A 23198-nucleotide genomic window follows, 5' to 3' on the forward strand; every position below is an offset into this window, starting at 1 on the left:
GACCGAGCACCCAGTGTGCCGCAGCTCTGGGGACCCAAGACGATTCCCTGTGCACCTTTACGGAGTTGTGAGTTAACTGCAGGAGATCGGCAGTACATTATTGCACACTCTGCAGCTTGCTGAGGGGTAGGGAAATCAGGGAGGGCTTCTAGGTGAGGTGCCTTTTCATCTGGGTCTGAATAGATGACTTTGGTTTAATCAGATTGGTAGTGGGGTGGTGAACATGAGAAAAGATGGGTTCTGGGCAGGAAATACATGCAGCAATTGTGGGTAGGCCAAAATAACACAGTTAAAATCTCTCAGGACACCCTGCAGGAAATCTTTGGGTCAGAGGCTGCTGGACCAGGCCGACTGCTGTCTCTGTAGTTGAGCCCAGGAGAGGGGTTGGTAAGAGCAGGAGGGTGCATGAAATAAACATCTCAGCCGAAGGAGTATGTTCAGGGTGGTGAACTGCTCCCTCCAGGAGAGGCTCAGAGCCAAGGGACTGAAGGCGCCTGAGCATGGCGCTCCTGTCCTGAGCATCCCGGGGCACCCTGTGCCGACACTCCAGTGGTGGAGGGTGTCTGTGCTGTGCACGGGCCTCTGCTGAGCTCTCCTCCTGCTAGATCTGGTGCAGCAGCTCGTTAGTGTACATGAGACATGCGCGTGATGTGCCATCACTGAGCAGAAGGCTGGCCAGATGGGGTAATTTCTTTGATTAAGAGGAGATTTCACCAGGGGTTGGGGGCAGGGAGGAGGGACTAGGCAGAGCACAGAGGATTTTCAGGGCAGCAAAACTATTCTACGATACAGTAATGGTGGATTCATGTCATTATACAATTTTCCAAACTTACATGATGAGTAACACAGAGAGTGAACCCTGATGTTAACTTGGGGGGTTGGGTTGGGTCAGCACGGGTTCATCAGTTGTAACAAATGTCCCTTCTGCAGGATGCTGGTAATGGGGATGCTGTGCCTGTGGTTGGGGGCAGGGAGTATATGGAAAGTCTTTGTACCTTCTGATTTTGCTGTGCACCTAAAACTGCTCTGAAAAATAGTCTTTAATTAAGTAAAAAAGATTGCCTCTCTTAGGGCCTCATATTGCAATTATGAACATCCCTTTTCCCCATAAGAAGTTCTGGCCAGTTGAGAACTTCGTGGGGAAGAAAGCCTTGTAAGGAAATTCAGAATTCAAACGGGCCTTGGAGTAAAGGCACAGTTTCCCAAGTTTGTGTCCATATTTCCCAGCCTGTAGCCTCACCACCTGACCTGGGTTTCTTGAAGATAAGAACAAAGAGATATTATCCTGTCTTCAATAATAGATGAAACCTTGACTTTTTTTCTTCTTTTTTGTGGCAATGGTATCATGGGAATCAATTACTGGCTTTTTTTGGGTTTTGTTTTTTAACAGCCTTATCAATGTTTTCAGTTAAAAATAAATTTAACTGGAGCATCATGATGAATTCTTCTAAATCTTTAATGCATCCGGCTGCAGTCCATAAGAAGCAGTGCCTTGACATAGCGCTGTCCCATCTGGTCTCCTTTCTGATGACAGTGCCCCAGAGAGTGGGAAACCGGGTGCTGTTTGCCCCTTGTGCACCAAAGACAGGCTCACAGACCTTGAAATGCTGTTCTGAGGCCTTGGTTCCCGGGTCCCTAGTTCCCTGGTCAAGTTCAGAATGTAGTCAGGCAGACTCTGTTTTGCCGTAGGCAGATGTGAATGTGTGTTGTCCCCCATTAAGAAATTCTCCATTAAAGACATTGCTTCCTTAGGTAGGTCGGGAGCTTGGCTGTCTGCCTGGGAAGGTACCTTGTGCCCAGTAGGTGCCCAGTAGATGTTTACTGAGGAATGAATGCCTGAGCTTTGGGCCATAGTAACTGCAGACAAAGCGTGGCCCGGGTAGGCAGTGCACTGTGGCTTTATCTGTTTTGCATGCCCGTTTGTCTCTTTATGCCCTCTGTGAGGGCCTGACCCTCCTTTCCCTCTTCTTGGTCCTGACTTCCCCCTGCTTGTGCTCAGCTTTATTAGTCTCTTTTCTGGAAATGCATTTTTCTGCCTTTTTAAAGAAAAAGTTTTCTTGTTATGAAAACTTCCAAACATTGAGAAGAGTTGAAAAGATCACATGTTTGGCTGGTCTTCCCACACGTGCTGGGAACTGAGCCCCTGCAGTTCTATGCGGCCTTGTTACCCGGACCCGTGTTCAGTGGGCTCCAGCCCCTTGGTTCTGGACGTGGCACACATCTGACATGGGTGTTCTCCCTGGCCCTCCTGCCTCCTGTCGGTGCTATGTGTCTTTACAGCGGCATCACCTTGGAGCTAGAGGCTGCGTTATTGATGCTGGCCTGACCTTTAAAGTGTGCAGTTGTATGGCTTACTTAACAACTCTCTCCAGGTTTGTTCATCTGTAGTATGGATTCATGTCACTGAGGCATTGATAAAATAGTAGTTCTATATGCATGTAAGTGGTAGCCATTATCATTGTTTCCTAGGATTGAATGCAGTGTTTGGAATTAGACAGACTTGGATTCAAATTCCAGCTCTGTCTTTCCATTTAATCTCTTGGAGCCTGACTGCAAGCCTGTGAAAGGGACTGGAAGATAGCTTCCCATAGAGTTGTGTGGCTCCAGTGAGACAATGTATGTGAAGCACTTAGCTGGGAGGTGCTGGAATTATTAAGTCCTCAAGATGCAGAGCTTCCAGAGGGCAGGGCTACATCTGACACTTACAGCCCAGCTCCTCCACCTCCCCAACTCTGGGCAAATCCGCCTGCTGGATTTTGCCCTCGGGGTTGCCTGCAGGCCTCCTCATTTCCCTTGGCTTTCCTCCTGTGACCTCGCTTGCTCCTCTCTCAGGGCCTTTGCACATGTTATGTGGAGCATTTTCCCCTTCACAGCAGGACAGCTCTCTCCTTCTTGGTTGGTCAGGCCTCTGCTCACATGTCCTCCTCAGGCCTTCCCAGAGCACCCCATGCAAAATGGCCCTGCTCCCCCTCAGTCTCTTGCCTCCACTCGCTGTCCTCTTCCTCTTGGCATTTCTCACCACCCCGGAGTAGGGCCTGCCTGCTCATCTTCCCTCTGGGAGAGGAGGCTGTGTGCAGGCAGAGGCTCTGGCGTTGCCCACAGTGCCAGCACAGTGTGTGTAGCTGGGCAATGGTGGATGGGAAACACATCCTCTCTTTGAATGCAGCTGCTGAGTAACATCTGTGGAATATGACTGTTGCTGTATTTCTCTTTTTGTCTAAGATGTGGGGGTGGAGGGGAGTTTATACTCAGCTGTTTAAACCCATGTATAAACTTTATCAGCAGAGAGCTAAGACATTAGTGAAGAAAATATCTGATAATTACTTAATGGTATCTTGGACGGAACATAAAAAGACTTGTCAAAAACCTTTTGCCTGACCTCTTTTAGTGATCTATTTGTTTTAAAACTCAGAAAGGATCGGTCCATCTTTTAGGGCTTGTGGCTGAGACTTAGCTGTCCAAATTCATTCTCCCTTTCTCTCTCTGTCTTTCCCAGCATAAAGCTTTTCTGTGGTTAATAGTTCCTTTTGCAGCTAGGTAAGGCCATGTGACAGAGCTTCAGGCCACGGAAGTGACGGATGTGTTTCCAGGCCTGGCGCATGAACTACCCTAAGTTGCGCCTCTGGGCTTTCTTTCCTTTATGGCTGTCGGGGATCACAAGCCTCACGCTGAAACTGGAAATTATATCCATTGGAGATGGCAGAGCCTCCAAAAGGCTGGGTTCTTGAACAGTTTTACAGAGCAGTTCTCCTACCCCACCCCAGCAGGAAATATCTACCTTGTACTCTTAAAGAGAAAGAAATATATTTCTTGATCCTCAAACTATTGAATTTTGGGGGTTTGTTGCTATAGTATAATTGTGCTAACATAGGGCCTGTTAAAAAGAAGAGACTCATCCATGATTATAGAATGGTATCAAAATGTTTGCAAGGCCAGAGAGTTCTCTCAGAGGAAGGGATGATCAAGTTGTTACCATTGCTACTGATAGAATAGTTCTGAAATATTTCTGTGCTAACACATAGGCCTGGATGGCCATACAAGATTCACAGCAGTCAGAGATCTAATCCCCTGATAATGAGGACAAAGGACATGAAAAGGCTCAGATGAAGCAGAGAGCATGGACACAAGGTCCTTTCCATGTTGGATGTGCCCTTCTGCCCAGAACAGATGAGGTCCCTAAGTGTGGTTTGCTAGCTTTTCATACTATCGGGAGTGAAATGATTATGAAACACCTTCATTTTATCCCCAGAGAACTGTAGAGCTTACATGACATTGCTCAGAGAGCTGTGCCTCCTAGATCCTGGGTTTTCTTCGCTACAGGTAATCCTTAGCTAAAGATATCAGGGAAATTTATGAAATGTCAGGGCATTTCAGAAATAAAGTCTCTTCTTCCTAGTATATGGTAACAGCCTACTAACCCACAGGTCCACCCAGTAAGGAATTTAAATGTATAGGGTCACCTGCTTCTCTCTATTTCTGCTAGTGGTATTTCCTCAGGTGAATGGACCCCAGTACACTCTTTTAGCTGCTTTCTTATAATTTTGTAACTACTAGAAGAGAAACAGATCAATTATACATTCTGTATATTGCCAAAGACTGCTTGGCTAAGGCCGAAAGGAAGAGAGGCTCATTTGGGCTTTTTAGCAGCTTTGTGTTTATTAAGCTGTGCATTTTGTGCTAAAGAAACTGAGGCTTGGAGATAGTGTAGAGCCTAGTGATTTACACAGCTAGTGAGGGTCCAGGTGGGACCCCTGGACTAGGACCTAGGTGTTGTGACTCTGTGTCCAAAATCAGTTTCTCCAACTCAGGGTACCTCCCCAGTGAGTGGAGGTTCTTTGCCCATACTTTGATTACACTTCTCTGACATCCATCTGCTTCTGCTGATAGTGTGTTTGTGACAAAACATGGTATAATGACTAGTAAAACAAACACAGAAAAGTTACTTTCATCTTTCCTCAAATTGTCAGTCTTCCATTTCAGTGTGGCAGTCCTAATAATTGGCATTGGTGGGGGAATAACGGGAAGACCAAAGACAGAATTCTTTGAAGAGTTTAAAAAAATCACAGTAGAAGTAAGCAATTTATTTTATTCAAATCACTCTTAAGAACTGCTTCCCAGACTTACCATCTTATTAAACGAACTGGTGTCCATCAGAGCAGAAAACTGAACAATGAATGAAAGGAACAGAGTGTTTCCTGAGCTGCCAACTTTAACAATCAAAAACAATAGGTGTGTGTGTGTCTAAGTCAATATTTAAAACTTGTGAAATGCAACAGGAACTACAATAATCAAGATAGATTCCACAAGGATTAAAAATATATGTAGTCCTAGATTAAGGTAGAATAAAAATGAATGGAATTATTTCCAAATTTTCCACCCTGAAATTTTTAAGATAATGTTTTACTCATGTGGATTTCCCTAATAACTAGCACAATGCCTGGCTCGTATCAGACTTCCAAGCAGTTTTTGTACTGCTGGAATTTTCTTACCCCTCTTGGTGTGTCCGTGTGGGTTTTCTCTCACATGAGCAGGTACAAGCCAGCCAGCAGGCTCCTGTGACCATTCACAAAGGAAGGGAAGGCACAGTGGTTTAACAGGCTTCAAGATCACTTTCTTAGCTGAAAGTTTGTTCACTTTTCCCTTAACAGCCTGAGCATAAATGAACTCCTTGTGTTTCTGGAAATATTATCTTACACCCTTTTTAAACCTTATCTATATGCCAGTTGACTAGCCTAATGGTTATGCCTCTACTGTATGGAGTTCTAGCTCCAATACAAGTTTTTACATTATTTTCAATACATTACATATGAAAACAATTTAACAGTAAAATTAAAAGTTGTAAGTTTATTGTGTTGGAGATTACAAAAATATACAAATGAGAATTAAATTTAGCCATAAGCTGACAGTTTCAAGCTGTGCGTGTGTAACTGCTAACGTTTTGACGTTTCCCTCTGTAGATTTTCTATGCTTATGTATATCTTTTTGCCATTAAAGTTCATACAATATATTCAGTTTCAAACTTAGCCTTTCTGTTTCTGTATCTGCCCAGTTTGGATCCTTTGACTAAACTGACCCTGGCAATTAAGCTTTAATACCTCAATTATTACACAAAAGAGATGAGCAGGAAGGCCTTGCATTTCAGTTATTTGTTATTGCTACACCGCGTAGTTTACTATGTGTCAGGTATTATTCCAAGCACTTAAATGCATTAATTAACTTAATCCTTACATTAACCCTATAAGGTAGGAATTGTTTTCACCACTGTTTTGTACAGGCAGAAAAGGGCACAGATTAGTTAAGTATCTTCCTAAAGTTCACACAGCTAGTAAGTAAAAGAGCTGGGATTGGATCTGAGCTGTCTGAATCCAGAATTCATTCTTAACTGCTAACTCCAACTGCATCTCAGAGTCCTGATTCTCTTTTAGGATAGCCTTCTGAGGAAGAGTAAATAGCTGTGGGGATGCCTCATGAACTTGGCACTACAAAGCTTTAGGCCTTAACTCTACAAAGCTTTGGGGCCTTAAATGAGGGTCATCTATGGTCTAGTTCAAAATGGGGGAAGTAGAGCTGCTGGCAGAGTGGCTTTTCCTCAAAGGATTATGGCCAGGGAGCTCAGCACGAGAGACTTGGACAGAACTGTGGAGAGCTGTCATGGCGCCATGGGCCAGCAAGGCTGGGGTAGAGCATTCTGCTCAGCACACCTGTCAGGCTGGGAGGACAAACTGCAGTGATGGCAGCTGCAGACTGGTAGACACTGGGTCTCTTACCAGCCTGGGAGAGGAAGGCTGGTCCACCCCTCTATTGTGCTGCATAAGTTGTTATGGTTCTGGGATGATGGGTAAGGGGCTTGATATGATGGGAAGAGAAGGAGTCTCAAGTGTATGATAATAAACCATTTGTCAATATGTTTAATGGGGCTCAAGTCAATTCTAATATAATTTCAGTTTTAAGTAAATACAGTGGTGGGGATAAAAAGATCTACTACACTTACATAACCACTGCCATATCATTCAATAGTTTTTTGACATAAATGAAGTAATAGATATGTTTGCAATTTCACACTTTAGAGCAAGCTTTTTTTTTCTTTTGGTATCATTAATATACAATTACATGAACAACATGGTGGTTACTAGATTCCCCCCATTATCAAGTCACCCCACATACCCCATTACAGTCACTGTCCATCAGCATAGTAAGATGCTATAGAGTCACTACTTGACTTCTCTGTGTGCTATACTGCCCTCCCCTTGCCCACCCCCCTACATCATGTATGCTGACCCTAATGCCCCTTATTCCCCTTCTCCCTCCCTTCCCACCCATCCTCCCCAGTCCCTTTCCCTTTGGCAACTGTTAGTCCCTTCTTGGGTTCTGTGAGTCTGCTGCTGTTTTGTTCCTTTCATTTTTGCTTTGTTCTTATACTCCACAGATGAGTGAAATCATCTGGTACTTGTCTTTCTCCGCCTGGCTTATTTCACTGAGCATAATACCCTCTAGCTCCATCCATGTTGTTGCAAATGGTAGGATTTGTTTTCTTATGGCTGAGTAATATTCCATTGTGTATATGTACCACATCTTCTTTATCCATTCATCTGATGGACACTTAAGTTGCTTCCATTTCTTGGCAGTTGTAAATAGTGCTGTGATAAACATAGGGGTGCATATGTCTTTTTCAAACTGGGCTCCTTCATTCTTAGGGTAAATTTCCAGGAGTGGAATTCCTCGGTCAAATGGTATTTCTATTTTGAGTTTTTTGAGGAAACTCCATATTGCTTTCCACAATAGTTGAACTAGTTTATATTCCCACCAGCAGTGTAGGAAGGGTCCCCTTTTTTCGCATCCTCACCAGCATTTGTGGTTTCTATTCTTTTCTATGTTGGCCATTCTAACTGGTGTGAGCTACTCATTGTGATTTTAATTTGCATTTCCCTGATACTTAGTGATGTGGAGCATCTTTTCGTGTGTCCGTTGGCCATCTGAATTTCTTCTTGGAGAACTGTCTGTTCATATCCTCTGGCCATTTTTTAATAGGGTTATTTGCTTTTTGGGTGTTGGGGTGTGTGAGTTCTTTATATATTTTGGATGCTGACCCCTTGTTGGATATGTCATTTACAAATATATTCTCCCATACTGTAGGATGCCTTTTTGTTTTGCTGATGGTATCCTTTGCTGTACAGAGCTTTTTAGCATGCTATAGTCTCATTTGTTCATTTTTTATTTTGTTTCCCTTGCCCGAGGAGATGCATTCAGGAAAAAGTTGCTCATGTTTATATTCAAGAGATTTTTGCCTATGATTTCTTCTAAGAGTTTTATGGTTTCATGACTTACATTCAGGTCTTTGATCCATTTGAGTTTACTTTTGTGTAGGGGGTTAGACAATAATCCAGTTTCATTGTCTTACATGTAGCTGTCCAGTTTTGCCAACACCGGCTGTTGAAGAGGCTGTCATTTCCCCATTGTATGTCCATGGCTCCTTTATCATATATTAATTGATCACATATGGTTGGGTTAATATCTGGGCTCTCTAGACTGTTCCATTGGTCTATTGTTCTGCTCTTGTGCCAGTACCAAATTGTCTTGATTACTGTGGCTTTGTAGTAGAGCTTGAAGTTGGGGAGCATAATCCCCCCAGCTTTATTCTTCCTTTTCAGGATTGCTTTGGCTATTCGGGGTCTTTTGTGGTTCCATATGAATTTTGGAACTATTTGCTCTAGTTCATAGAAGAACGCTGTTAGTATTTTGATAGGGATTGCATTGAATCTGTAAATTGCTTTAGGCAGAATGGCTATTTTGACAGTATTAATTCTTCCTATCCATGAGCATGGGATGTGTTTTCATTTATTGGTATCTTCTTTAATTTCTCTCATGAGTGTCTTGTAGTTTTCAGAGTATAGGTCTTTCACTTCCTTGGTTAGGTTTATTCCTAGGTATTTTATTGTTTTTGATGCAATTGTAAATGGATGCAATTATTTTCCTTATTTCTTTTTCTGCTAGTTCATCGTTAGTGTGTAGATTTCTGTGTATTAATTTTGTATCCCACAACTTTGCTGAATTCAGATATTAGATCTAGTAGTTTTGGAGTGGATTCTTTAGGGTTTTTTTTATGTACAATATCATGTCATCTGCCAACAGAGGAACAAGAATTTTTTAAATGATAAATAATTCCTCATAATGTTGAACAACCAGAAAGCTCCCATAACATACCATAACCTGCTCGATTCAATCTGTGTGGCACTCAGGAATAGGCAGCGTTAGTTTATATTGATGAAGTAAGAATGGGGTCACTTCTGTGGGTGACTGATTCAGCAGGGAGACAGGAGAGCCTTCTTGGCAGGCTGTTGAAAATGTATCATGATCTGGGTGGTGTCCACAGGGGTATATGCATATGCAAAAATATATCAAGCTGTACAGTTAAGGTTTATTCCCTTAACTGTTGGAGTATTATACCCAACATATAAAAAGATGAATAATCAAATGGAGGCCAAATATTCAGGACCACTTTGCTTCCATCTTAGAGGAGTTTCTTCCACCAAACGGCTTGATAGCCTATATCAAGGGACACAAACTTTGATCCAAGGGCTAAATCCAGCCTACTGCCTGTATGTATAAATAAAATTTTATTGAAAACAACCATGCTCATTCATTTATATATTTCAGATACTGCTTTCATGGTATAATGGCAGAGTTGAGCAATATGACAGAAACTGTATGGTCCACAAAGCCTGAGATATTCAGTATCTGGTCTTTCACAGGAAAAAGTCGCTGTTTCTTTGCCTAGATAACATTTAGGTTCCCTCCCAATACTGAGATTTTGACCATATGATTCTCGAGTCCAGGACATTTTCTTCTGGAAGCATGTCTAGAACTAATGCTAATCTCAAGATTTATTACACGTAAATCGAAAGTAAGTGGACTGTAGCCTTTTTGTCTTGATCGTGAATCTCCACTTTATACTTCTATTTTTTAAAAAAGAAACAGGAAAAGATATGTAAATGTTTGAATATAAACATTTCTAAAACAGTTAAATGAATTTGGACTGGAACTTGGTCCGTGCCTCATAGGAGCAACGGGCGTCCCTCTTTGTATGCGGAGGATGACAGTGAAATCCACAACACAGGGATATGGAACCAGAATTTTATTTCTGCCCGTTTTTAGGATATGAAGGTAAAAAGAAACAAAATTGGCAGGAAACCACCCTGACAAATCTTCCAGCTCCACCTCTGCAATGCCTCAAGTCTGCTTAATATTTCTCACCTTGAGGCTGTGGACACCTGCTGCTTGATTTAAGGCATTTGAAAAGCGAGCAGCTTGCTCTGGGTGAAACTGCTGCAGAATAAAAAGCCTCAAGGGCCAGCTTTTCTTTGCTTTAGTTGTTTGATTCACCCCTTCAGTGTTTCTCCACTTTTTGGTAGCTTCCTAGGGTTTCACAGCTTCTATTCTTAGTCTGCGATATTAATGATGCCGATAGTCAGGCCCAGAGACTGCTGTTTTAAGAAATCTTTACTGATATAATCTTAATATAACTCTTTTGAGTCTCTTGGGCTTTTTGTTTTGTTTGGCTCTCTTTTACCTTTGCCCTGTAGAAGCTGCAATTTGCCATTTCTTGCTGCTACTCACATTTTCTTCCCTGCTGATACTTTGAATTAAGGCCGCTATTAAGCTACCATTCTATTTCTCTGGGACAACCCTGTCTCCAAACACTGCAGGGAGAGCCTTTCTGGCAACCTGCTGTCCGCAAATCAGGAACTACAGCCGAAGCCAAACAATTCCTTTGTTGTAAGCATTCGGACATACTGAGCACTGCCCATGTACTGAGAATACATAACAGAAGGTTCCTACCCTCTACAAGCTTACAATATCGAAGATGTGTAAGCTCTTAGGGAAAATAGAGTAGTTAAAATTAGTGAACAGAGTGATATTAACAGCCTCTAAAAGAGAGTCCAAAAATGCCCAACCAAGAGCATCATCTGAAAAATTAAATCTTCAGCTTTAAAGCCATGACCTTAATCTTCCACTTGCTCTCTGAAAACACTCTACAAAAGCTTGAAGTTCTTTATAGAGTTCACAGAGAGAGCCTGATAATTTGTCATTCAGCTATATTTCTCCTGGCCTTTGGCAAGACTGGATCTGGCATGCCACAGCTCTCCGGCGCGGGTGCTGCACCTCTGAGCTCGGAAGAGGGGTCCTGTAGGGCTGGGAGCCAGACTTCCGATGCCAGTCTACGCTGCCGACATCAGTGTGGCTGGCGCTGTGAGTGCTGGCAGAACCGAAAGTGGGGTTCACTTGCTGCTATGGGAAGGAACTGCCTCTGCAGGGGGAGGATGTGTTGCTGAGCTGATGCTCCCAGGACACTAAGGCAGGGAGGAATCCCAGGGGAAGCATACAGGGAACACACGGAAAGGAGCATGTCCCCTTTTCTGTCTCCACTTCCCAGTCTTCGTCTGCCACCCTGTGGGGAGGAATTGCCACTCCAGTGTGAAGCCCTGCTGACGTGATGCCTGCAGGAACCACAGCAGTTGGAAGCCCAACAGAAACCAGCAGAGAACAGGAAAGAGCAAGCCTCTTCCTCCTCCTCCAACTTAGCAGGCTCCTCTGGCTCCCCTCGTTGTCGAAGCTTGATGGGCAACCGTTTGTATACAACAAAAGTGGTTCGTGGAGCCCCATCGCAAAGAGGAGGAGAAAGTAGGTTTGGAGCTGAGAGACAGTTACTTAACAAACACTGTAATTATTTTCCCCACAAGGCTCTGTTCTGCTTTCCCTGACTGTATTGAAATGATGATGGGTGTTGAGAAGTGCACAGGTTTCTCAACTGTGCTTGGACCATTAGACTATCCAGGAATGAAGAAGAGAAAGGGAAAGAAAAAGAAAGGTTTTGAGGACACGGCTGTAGATAATGCGCTAGGCATGACTTCACTTCCAACTTGAGACACTATCATTGGTTGGGAAACATGTTCTCAGTATGTGGGAATGGGAGACAATGAAAAAAAAGTGAGTAGAAAAAGAGGCAATCATTTCACAGCGAGCCTGTCCCCACCTCCCACACATCATACAGTTTCTCTATACTGTTTATCCTGTTCCTCACATCCTCTGGAGTGCCCTGGGTAGAACATGATACATAAAATACATAGAATAAACTGGGCACTTTGAAATAAAAGCAACGGTGAGCCTATGCTTACAATTCTCCATGCATGGAAGCCTCAGTGTGGTTTCTGTTTGCTTTACAGGCTGCATGCTATGCAGTTGGCTGTCATCTGGCACGTCAGTTGGTGAAGCACACAAGCGGCTCTACTTATTTCCCACAGGCAGTATTTATAATGGCAAGACTGTGTGTCCAGCATTCAAGCTAAGAAGATAGGGGGGGAAAAAATCATGAGCTGAGTGCTACAGCCTTAGACTTTATTGAGAACCGAAGGTAATGATTTCACAGGCAAGCATTTTTTGCTACAGGTAATAACAAAGAGTGCTTGTGTGCTGTCTGAGGGGTGAACCTGAGGAAGAGAAGGTGGAACCAACCCAATGGACCAGACTTACTTTTAAACCCTGTGAAATACATCATTTCAAATATTTAAAGGAAAATAATGCACTTCCGAAAAATAGAAGGAATAAATAACCAAGTTATAGTTATAGAACACCAGATCTGTTTATCAGCATTAGGAATGGGTTGTTTTAATTACGTTTAATTAAACTCCTTTAATTATGATTTCCAGAAAAAATAATGCCATATTTTTTGACAGCATTATATGCTTTGAAATATGGATGGTAAAAACTGATTCCTAAATATACTTTAGTTAAAAATTTTCCCTTTTATTTCAACCAGCAGTTTGTTCAGATTGTTTTATTTTTCACATCCTTGCAATGAAATTGGCCATATTATATATCTTTAAGAACTTCAAAGAACTTTGAGGAAGATACAGCTAAGTGTGAATCTTCCTCTGGCACTTTTGAGTGAGGTATTTTGGATAAAACATATAAATAGACCCAAAGTTTAGTTTCTTTTCTAAACTGGAATTAAAATTAGCTTAGGGTGATTAACTACTTCAACACTCTGACTTGCCCCTATGAACTACCAAAATATTAGCTATTGTTACTACTAGCAGCATTATTACATAATTATGTTTATCATTATTAGTATTACAATTAGCCATATAAGCATTGTCATAGTTATTTTGTTAACTACATGTATTGTTTTTCTAAAGTCTAACTTACACTTGTAGACTCCAAAGCGTCACTTGGTATCCTTGCCCATGTGTCTTGCCTGAAGGAGCAGCAAGTTGGAGAAAATAAAACTCCATTAAGGGAAGTGAGCACAAGGCTATTCGACAGCTGTTCCGTATGACGCCGACACGTCAGTGGGCAACATTCTGTATCCAGTTCGGACTTACCCACTGGGGTGGTGGCTCACTAGGGGCAGATTGAGTTTGCATGTCTGATGTAACACTTTGGTGATCAGGAAGGCATTTCAGATCCAACTGGCATCACCTAGCAGCACCAATACCAATGAAACAACCACTTGCCTTCCTATATACCAACAATTACATGGGGAATCAGTTAAAAATAATACTTGATCTGTAAGCCTACTGAGGAACACTTTGTAATCTTTCATTAGATCAATATTCAAGAGTGCGAACATTCAACACTGCAGTTAAGTGAAAGATTCCTAGTTTAGTCCTATTAACTGCCCAGGATACTGCTAGAGCTTATGGGATTTCTGCAAATGATTTGAACAGGCTTTTGATTTCTCTGAATAATAACACACTCGGGACATATATAGGACAAGTAGAATTTGGAGACACATATGGCAGTGCTACAAGGTGGAAGTAATTTAGAAAAATTTCCTAAGGTTTTGGCTAAATTACTTAAACTAATTGGTAATCTCTTTCCTGAAATATCAAATAGCTGTGACATGTTGAAATGAAATGCTTGGTTTTAACCACGTGGAAGTGAAGTTCCAGGACTCCAGCATCTGCTCCTGGGCCAAGACTGTGACTAATGCCTGCTGTTAGTGTTTCTGGGAAAGGGTGGCACTCTTGGGGCATCTTTTCTTAGTAATTAAAGAATGTCTTTAAACTCACTGTCCATGGAGGGGAATTTTCCTTCCAAGTCTTTTTCAAGTCTTTTTAAGTCCTTCCAAGGCCTTCTACTCGGAAAAAACATCTAGTTTATAATCATTACACGGTATAGAAGACAATTATTCTATAGTCCCAGCACTTGCACCTAATACAGAAAATAATCACTCAAAAAGTGAAGGGTCAGATGTTTTTGTTTTTATGTTTAAGAAATATTCTGCAGGTTCATGAACTGCTCAATTGTAATGGTAACTGATGTAAAAATGTAAGCTCACTCAAGACGCTCTGACAACAGCTTGAACTTACACATTTCTTTTCATCCTTAATGGCCTTTTTTAAATTCAGGTATGACGGACAGATCTTAGGATGCCTCTACCAGCCCAGCCATGTTGAGCAATGTCACATGGCAAGGAACTGCTGGTAACTTTTAGAAGCTGAGGGTTAGCATCTGGCCGAGCGTCAGCAAACACCGAAGCTCTTAGTTCAACCATAAGGAACTGAAGGCCGACCCTTCCATAGTCTCCACGTGGGAACACAGCCCTGGCTGATACTTTGCAACCATAAAAAACTGTAAGGCAGGGAAGCCACGTTTAATCCACAGAAACAGGTATGTGTTGTTTTAAGCCACTAAGTTTGTGATCATATTACCTACCAAAAAAATTTAATACAAGGTGACGATAATCAAAGCCTGATTTACTTCTCCAGTTTCTTAATTAACCTCTTTGACTATAAAGTTGGTCTTACTGGAATTCATTCGCTACTCTGAAGTCACTCTCTGAAACACAGACCTGATTATGCCTTGCTTGAATCTCTCCAGTGTCTCTGTATTTTCTGAAGACCCTTCATCGTCTGTTTTCTCTGTCACTCTCCCGCCTTGTGCCTGCTTTGCCACCACCTCACATAAGGTTTTACTCCATGGAAAACTTCAGTCTTCGCATATCCTGCACATATTCCTCCTTTGCCTTTCAATTCTCACTTTAGGCATGGCTTCCTAACATTAGGTCATAAGCTTCTGTGTGCTACTGTAAAATTATAAAAAAACTACCTAACTCTGATATTGAATTTATCAAAGTGTATTAAAATTGCCTATTGACTGATGTATCTCTCCTGTTGACTAAACACTTCTGGGGAGAAAAATCACAATATGTTTATCACAAATTGCCACTTACATACAGCACTAATGGCTAGCATATAGTGTGTAGTCAGTAAATATCTCACGAATGAAGGTTGTACATGTTTCCAACCTAAAAAGAATGTTGTTCGAATCTCCACTGAACTGATTTGTATTGCATCCCCCATTTTATAGTCATAACCATTGTCTCTCTCTTTTTTTTATTTGATTAATCTAAAATCAGTAATTTTGAAATTTGCCAGATTTGAAGACCCATCATGGATATTTCTTTAAAATGCAAATGTTTCTTCCTCTTTGATACCCATTGTGTGAAGCTGTATAGGGGAAGAACTACAAATCTATTATTTTAGCCAATACTCTTTGCAACTGTTTTGATTTAACAAGTTTAGAACACAGGTTTTAAATGATTACATAGTATTGACTATTGCACACCTGAGTCCTACCTGTGGTTTTTAGTTTGCATGTAAAGCCACTGAAATCAAGCCACATGAATTGCCTACCGTGACTAGAATTGTCCAGAACTGAGCCCCAATGACTTGTCTCTGGCTCACCAGTTGCTTTTCTGTTTTCCCACAGCTCAGTTCCCAGAACCCTTTTGTATACTCACCCATGTTGACTCCCTCTAGGACCCACCACATCACCATTTTGGAGGTGGCCATTGCTTGATATTGACACATTTTTTCCTCCCCTCTTATTTGCTACTAAATTACCCCAAAATTAAACCTTAACCCAATGAAGCCCCTTACTTCCCAGAATGCAGTTTTCTAATTTACTTCATACTCAGGTGTGCCTCGGTCACAAAAGAGCAATTCCTGTAAGAATGTTGATATTGTAACTATGTAAAAACACTTATCACATTTTAAGCAAATGCAAGAGTTTTTCTTTTTTACTTTCAATTATCATCTTTTCTCAGGGGGCTTACATGCATAAGTAAAATCAAGAGACAGCTAAATAGTTCCCATGGTTTTATAGAACCTAGCAGTAAGATTTTGGGGAGATAGAAAATGGGTGGGCGGCAGGGAGCTACACACCCAACATGGATCTCCAGTCTTCCGGTGGTTCCAGATCCCAGTTCCATTCACTACTGACTGGACTGCTGTGGGCAAGTGACTTAACTGCTCTGCACTTTGATTCCCTCATCTGTAGAAATGGGGACAATAATAGGGTTTTGTGAAGAATGTAGGTTTCAATATAAATAAATTGCTTAGGGAAGTATCTGGCACACAGTAGTGTTAATATTGAATTAAAAATATAGGTGGACTGATGTTAAATCAACTTTGTGAACAATTTTAAATCAGCTCACAATGGCTTCAAAATACAGAATAACAATTGAGAGCATATCATTAACTTGTAACTGGGAATGCAAAGGTGGAGTTGGGTCAGCATCAGTCAGTTCGATCAGAAATCACCTTCCTTTATTTCCTTTTTTCTCTTAGATTTATCCCTTTTGTTACAAGGATGGCTCCAACCACAGTTGAAAGATGGCTATCAGCAAAAAAAGAGGACTTTTCTTCATACTCACTTAAGTGGAGGACAAAGAATGGTATCCTATCTCTCTTATTTAAGGAAAAAAATAGAATTTTCTCAGAAAAGTTTGGCATTCCACCCCTGCAGCAGCCCATTCCAGGAGAATCACTGATAGGAGGGATGGTATTTTCTTTAAACAATCCAATTCTGCCCTTGATTTGAAGTCAATTATAAAAACTAATTAGGGGAGAGGTAAGTCAACCACAGTGTTCACTACACTTCATTTTTCAATTTTAAAATGAAGAAGATGGATTAAATGATTGGTAAAATCCTCTCTGTGTCCACTATTCTATCAGATCAGACATTCTTAACCAGTTACGACACCTCAGAATAATTAAGAAAAAGGCCACATGTAATTAGTAAGAAACCAAAGAGTTGTGTATAGTTGTACATGCATAACATATATTTGTGCTTTTTGGTAGCACATTATGTAACAGTAACTACTGAAACCTTTGAAGTAGTGGTAAGAGTAAACAATAGTTTAAGATCTCTATTGTGATCTGAGACATTGCTAATTTTTGCCTACATTAATAATTGCAGAAAATTACAAATTTCAGTTAGAATTTAGTGGAAATAAAGACTAACAACCTCCTACTATCCATGGACCTCTTGGTACTTCATGGACCTAAAAGTGAGAACCCCTGTCGTAGAGCATTCTTTTAGGTTATCAAGAAAAAGTCCTATCACGGAGGTTCAATTGTAATTCTCTTAACAGCATGTACCACAATTTTCCCATGATATAATGATAGCAGTATGTGGTACAGTTTCATAACTAGAGTGTGGGCCCCTTAAAAGAGAGAGCCAATATCATCTACATTTTTGACTTATTTACAGCATCATTCTTAAAACTGTTTCTGCAGTAAAATCACTTTGGGAGATTAAAAAAATTCAGATGTTCCCCATCTACCTCTGAGTCAGGATATCTGCATAGGGACCTAGGAATTTGTGTTTATAAAAGCTTCCAAGATTATTCTGATGCACTTAGCTTTCACCAAGTTAATGATACACATTAGGGAAGCAGTGTCATTTAACACCTGGCATAATGCTTTGCACAAATTACATCTTCAGTAAATGGGTTAGGGATTTGAATGAGGGAAACTAGGCCATATAAAAGGAGTTCACATTTAGAAACACTACTAAAAAACCCTCTCATTCAAATATGACATAAAAATGTCCTCAATAAACAGTTTCATTTCTAAGTCATTTTTAATAACAGAATTATATTTGAAGGCACAGTCCATGGCTCTTATATAAGAATTTTAGAGGGGGATTCTCAAGATGACAGCATGAGTAGGGTGGTGGAAATCTCCTCCCAAAACCATATACATTTTGAAAATACAGCAAATACAACTATTCCTAAAAGAGAGACCAGAAAATATAATACAACATCCAGGTTACATCTATATCTGCAAGAACTCAGCATCTCATGGAAAGGGTAAGATACAAAGCCGTGACCCGGTGGGACCTGAACACTTCCCCAACCCCAGCTCACCGGTGGGAGGAAAAGAATCAGAGTGGGGAGGGAGTGGAAGCACAGGACTGCTAAGTAACCAGCCCTAGTAATCTGCCCTGGGAGCACAGAAGACACATCGCATGGTGTACTGGATATTAGAGAGACAGAAAAGCAAAATCCAAGACTGAGACTGTGAGTGGGTACCCATAGCCGGCTCCCCTGGGACAAAATAAAAGCAGGCACTTTAAAAGTCTTAAAGGGCCAAGGGCTTAACAGGTGGACAAAATCATCCTGGAACACTGAGCCCAGCAGACTGGGAATTTTAAGAAACTTCAGGTGCTCTAACCCCTGGGTGGCAACGCAGGTCTGAAGCCCCCCATGGTGATAAGCTGCCTGCTGTTCATTACCCTCTGCCAGCACTGCAAGCAAACTGGCTGACCTGCCATTGCTGCGGACCAGCCGGGGAGCAGCCCCGCCCACAGCAACCACAAAGAGTCATCTCTCAGTGTGCAGCTAACTGGGTCAGACCCAGAGACTGCCATCTATGTGCAGCTGCCCAGTACAGTCAGAGGAAGCTGGCGCAAAGTCTGGAAGGCATGAAGGGGCGCCATTCTTGCAGGAGAACACACGCCTCTCGTCTGCGACCCCTGCCAGTGCCCTAGGCTATCCCGAGGGCTGCCCCGCCCATGGCAGATCAAGGGATTAACCCAGGGACTGCTCCCTGTGTGTGGTTAACCAGCACAGACAGCAGAAAAGGGCAAGGCGACCAGCAAGCAGGAAGGGACTTTGTTCTCCCATCTGACATACCCGCCACTCACCAGCAATCACTTCTATCACTATGAAAAGGCAGAATAACCTGGTCCAGTCCAACATCACTCAAATGCCAGAGAGAGGGCCTGCTGAGACAGATATAACCAATTTTGCTGAAAAAGAATTCAAAATAGAAGTCATAACCATGCTGATGGAGCTGCAGAGAAATATGGAAGAGCTACAGGATGAAGTCTGGAGGGAAAAAAAAGAAATGAAACAAGCAATGGAAGGAGTTAAGAGCAGACTGGGTGAGGTGCAAGGGACTGTTAATGGTTAGAAATCAGAGAACAAGAATAAGGAGAAGCTGAGGCAGAGAGATAAAAGGATCTCTAGGAATGAAAGAATATTAAGAGAACTGTATGACCAATCCAAATGGAACAATATTCACAAAATAAGAATACCAGAAGAAGAAAAAGAGAGAAAAAGGTATAGAAAGTGGGTTTGAAGAAATAATTGCTGAAAACTTCCCTAAGCTGGGGAAGGAAATACTCTCTCAGACTATGGAAGCCCACAGATCTCCCAACACAAGGGACCCAAGGAGGACAACACCAAGACATAATAATTAAAATGGCAAAGATCAAAGAAAAGGACAGAGTATTAAAGGCAGCCAGAGAGAGAAAAAAGACCACCTACAAAGGAAAACCCATCAGGCCATCATCAGACTTCTCAAGAGAAACCTTATAGGCCAGAAGGGCATGGCATGATATATTTAATGTAATGAAACAGAAGGACGTTGAACAAAGAATACTGTATCTAGCAAGATTATCATTTAAATTTGAAAATTATTTCCAGATAAGCAAAAGCTGAGGGAATTTACTCCTGATAAATCACCTTTACAGGGTATATTTTAAAGGGACTGCTCAAATGGAAGTACTCCTAAGGAAAAATAGATGTAACCAGAGAAAATAAAATCACAGCAAAGAAAGCAGACCTACCAAATACTAACTAAAGGCAAAAAATAAAATCAGCTATCCACAAAAACAGTCAAGGGAAACACAAAAGAGTACAGAATAAAACACCTAACATATAAAGAGTGGAGGAGGAGGAATAAGAAGGGAGAGAAATAAAGCATCATCAGGCTGTGTTTATAATAGCATAATAAGTGAGTTAAAATTAGACAGATGGTAAAGAAGATACCCTTGAAACTGGTGACCATGAATCCAAAACCTGCAGTGGCAATAAGTACATATTTATCGATAATCACCATAAATGTAAGTTTTCTGAATGCACAAATCAAAAGACACAGAGTAAGAGAATGGATGAAAAAGCAAGATCCATCTATACGCTGCTTACAAGACACTCATCTCAAACCCAAAGACATACACAGACTAAAAGTGAAGGGATGGAAAAAGATATTTCATGCAAACCATAGGGAGAAAAAAGCAGGTGTTGCAGTACTTGTATCAGACAAAATAGACTTCAAAACACAGAAAGTAACAAGAGACAAAGAAGGACATTACATAATGATAAAGGGGTCATTCCAACAAGAGGATATAACCATTATAAATATATATGCACCCAACACAGGAGCACCTACATATGTGAAACAAATGCTAACAGAATAAAAGGAGGAAATAGAATGCAATACATTCATTTTAGGATACTTCAATACACCACTCACTCCAAAGGACAGATTCACCAGACAGAAAATAAGTAAGGACACAGAGGCACTGAACAACACACTAAAACAGATGGACCTAACAGACATCTACAGGACTCTACATGAAAAGCAGCAGGATACACATTCTTCTCAATTGCATAAGGAACATTTTCCAGAATAGACCACATACTAGGCCATAAAAAGAGCCTCAGTAAATTAAAAAAGATTGGAATTGTACCAAACAACTTCTCTGATCACAAAAGTATAAAACTAGAAACAGATTGTAAAAAGAAAAAAAAGGCTCACAAACACATGGAGGCTTAACAACATGCTCCTAAATAATCAATGGATCAATGAACAAATTAAAACAGAGGTCAAGCAATATATGGAGACAAATGAAAACAACAGCCCAATGCCCCAACTTCTGTGGGATGCAGTGAAGGCTGTTCTACAAGGAAAGTATATAGCAATCCAGACCTATTTAAAAAAAAGAAGAACAATCTGAAATGAATAGTCTAAAGTCACAATTACTGAAACTGGAAGAAGAACAAATGAGGTCCAAAGTCAGCAGAAGGAGGGACATAATAAAGATGAGAGAAGAAATAAATAGAATTGAAAAGAATAAAACAATAGAAAAAAAATCAATGAAATCAAGAGCTGGTTCTCTGAGAAAATAAAATAGATAAATGTCTAGCCAGACTTATTAAGAGAAAAAGAGAATCTACACACATAAACAATCAGAAATGACAAAAGGAAAAATCATGAGGGACACCATAAAAATACAAAGAATTATAAGAGAATACTATAAAAATCTATATGCTAACAAACTGGATAACCTAGAAGAAATGGATTACTTTCTAGAAAAATAAAACCTTCCAAGACAGACCAAGGAAGAAACAGAAAATCTAAACAGACCAATTACCAGCAATGAAATTTAATCAGTAATCAAAAAATTACCCAAGAACAAAATTCCCAGACCAGATGGATTCACCACTGAATTTTATCAGACATTTAGAGAAGACATACTACCCATTCTCCTTAAAGTTTTCGAAAAGAATAGAAGAGGAGGGAATACTTTCAAACTCATTCTATGAAGCCAGCATCACTCTAATATGAAAACTGGGCAAAGATCCACAAAAAAAGAAAATTACAGACCAATATCCCTGATGAAGATAGATGCAAAAATACTCAACAAAATATTAGCAAACCAAATTCAGAAATACATCAAGAGGATCATACCCCATGATCAAGTGGGATTAATCTGAGGGATGCAATGAAAGTACAACATTTGAAAATCCATCAATGACATGCACCACATCAACAAAAAGGAGGACAAAAACCACATGATCATCTCCATAGATGCTGAAAAAGCATTTGATAAAATTCAACATCCATTCATGATAAAAAGTTTGAACAAAATGAGTATAGAGGGCAAGTACCTCAACATAATAAGGCCATATATGACAAACACACAGCCAGTATCACACTTAACAGTGAGAAACTGAAAGCTTTTTATCTAAGATGGGGAACAAGGCAGTGGTTGAACTAGTTTACATTCCCACCAGCAGTGTAGGATGGTTCCCTTTTCTCCATATTCTCTCCAACATTTGTTGTTGCTTGTCTTTTGGATGTTGGCCATTCTAACTGGTGTGAGGTGATATCTCACTGTGGCTTTAATTTGCATTTCCCTGATGATTAGTAATGTGGAGCATCTTTTCATGTGTCTGTTGGCCATCTGAATTTCTTCTTTGGAGAAGTGTCTGTTCAGATACTGTGCCCATTTTTTTTATTGGATTATTTGCTTTTTGTTTGTTGAGGTGTGTAAACTCTTTATATATTTTGGATGTCAACCCTTTATCGGATCTGTCATTTATGAACATATTCTCCCATACTGTAGGATGTCTTTTGTTCTACCGATGGTATCCTTTGCTCTACAGAAGCTTTTTAGTTTGATATAGTCCCACTTGTTCATTTTTGCTTATATTTCCCTTGCCCAGGGAGATATGTTCATGAAGAAGTTGCTCATGTTTATGTCCAAGAGATTTTTGCCTACATTTTTTTCTAAGAGTTCTATGGTTTCATGACTTACATTCAGGTCTTTGATCCATTTTGAGTTTACTTTTGTGCAGGGGGTGAGACAATAATCCAGTTTCATTCTCTTACAGGTAGCTGTCCAGTTTTGCTGACACCAGCTGTTGAGGCTGTCATTTCCCCATTGTATATCCATGGCTCCTTTATCATATATTAATTGACCATATATGCTTCAGTTTATATCTGGACTCTCTAGTCTGTTCCACTGTCTTTGGGTCTGTTCTTGTGCCAGTACCAAATTGTCTTGATTACTGTGGCTTTGTGGTAGAGCTTGAAGTTGGGAAGCGAGATATCCCCTGCTTTATTCTTCCCTCTCAGGATTGCTTTGGCTATTCAAGGTCTTTGGTGGTTTCATATGAGTTTTAGAAGTATTTGCTGTAGTTCATTGAAGAATGCTGTAGGTATTTTGATAGGGATTGCATTGAATCTGTAGATTGCTTTGGGCAGGATGGCCATTTTGACAATATTAATTCTTCATAGCCAAGAGCATGGGATGAATTTCCACTTATTAGTGTCCTCTTT

At 40.8% G+C, this 23198-nt stretch overlaps 1 long non-coding RNA gene across 1 annotated transcript in view; it reads left to right on the forward strand.

The window, feature by feature from the left end:
- Positions 1 to 18942, forward strand: part of LOC140843978 (uncharacterized) — a 33900-nt gene extending 14958 nt beyond the window's left edge. The window contains exons 3-5 of the long non-coding RNA XR_012121979.1: positions 12222 to 12409; positions 14409 to 14670; positions 16632 to 18942. This is a non-coding gene — a long non-coding RNA (uncharacterized lncRNA). The remainder of the gene's footprint in view (positions 1 to 12221; positions 12410 to 14408; positions 14671 to 16631) is intronic.
- Positions 18943 to 23198: the final 4256 nt, after the last annotated feature.

This window comes from Manis javanica, chromosome 10 (assembly GCF_040802235.1).
Source record: "Manis javanica isolate MJ-LG chromosome 10, MJ_LKY, whole genome shotgun sequence".
Classification (NCBI taxonomy): domain Eukaryota; kingdom Metazoa; phylum Chordata; class Mammalia; order Pholidota; family Manidae; genus Manis; species Manis javanica.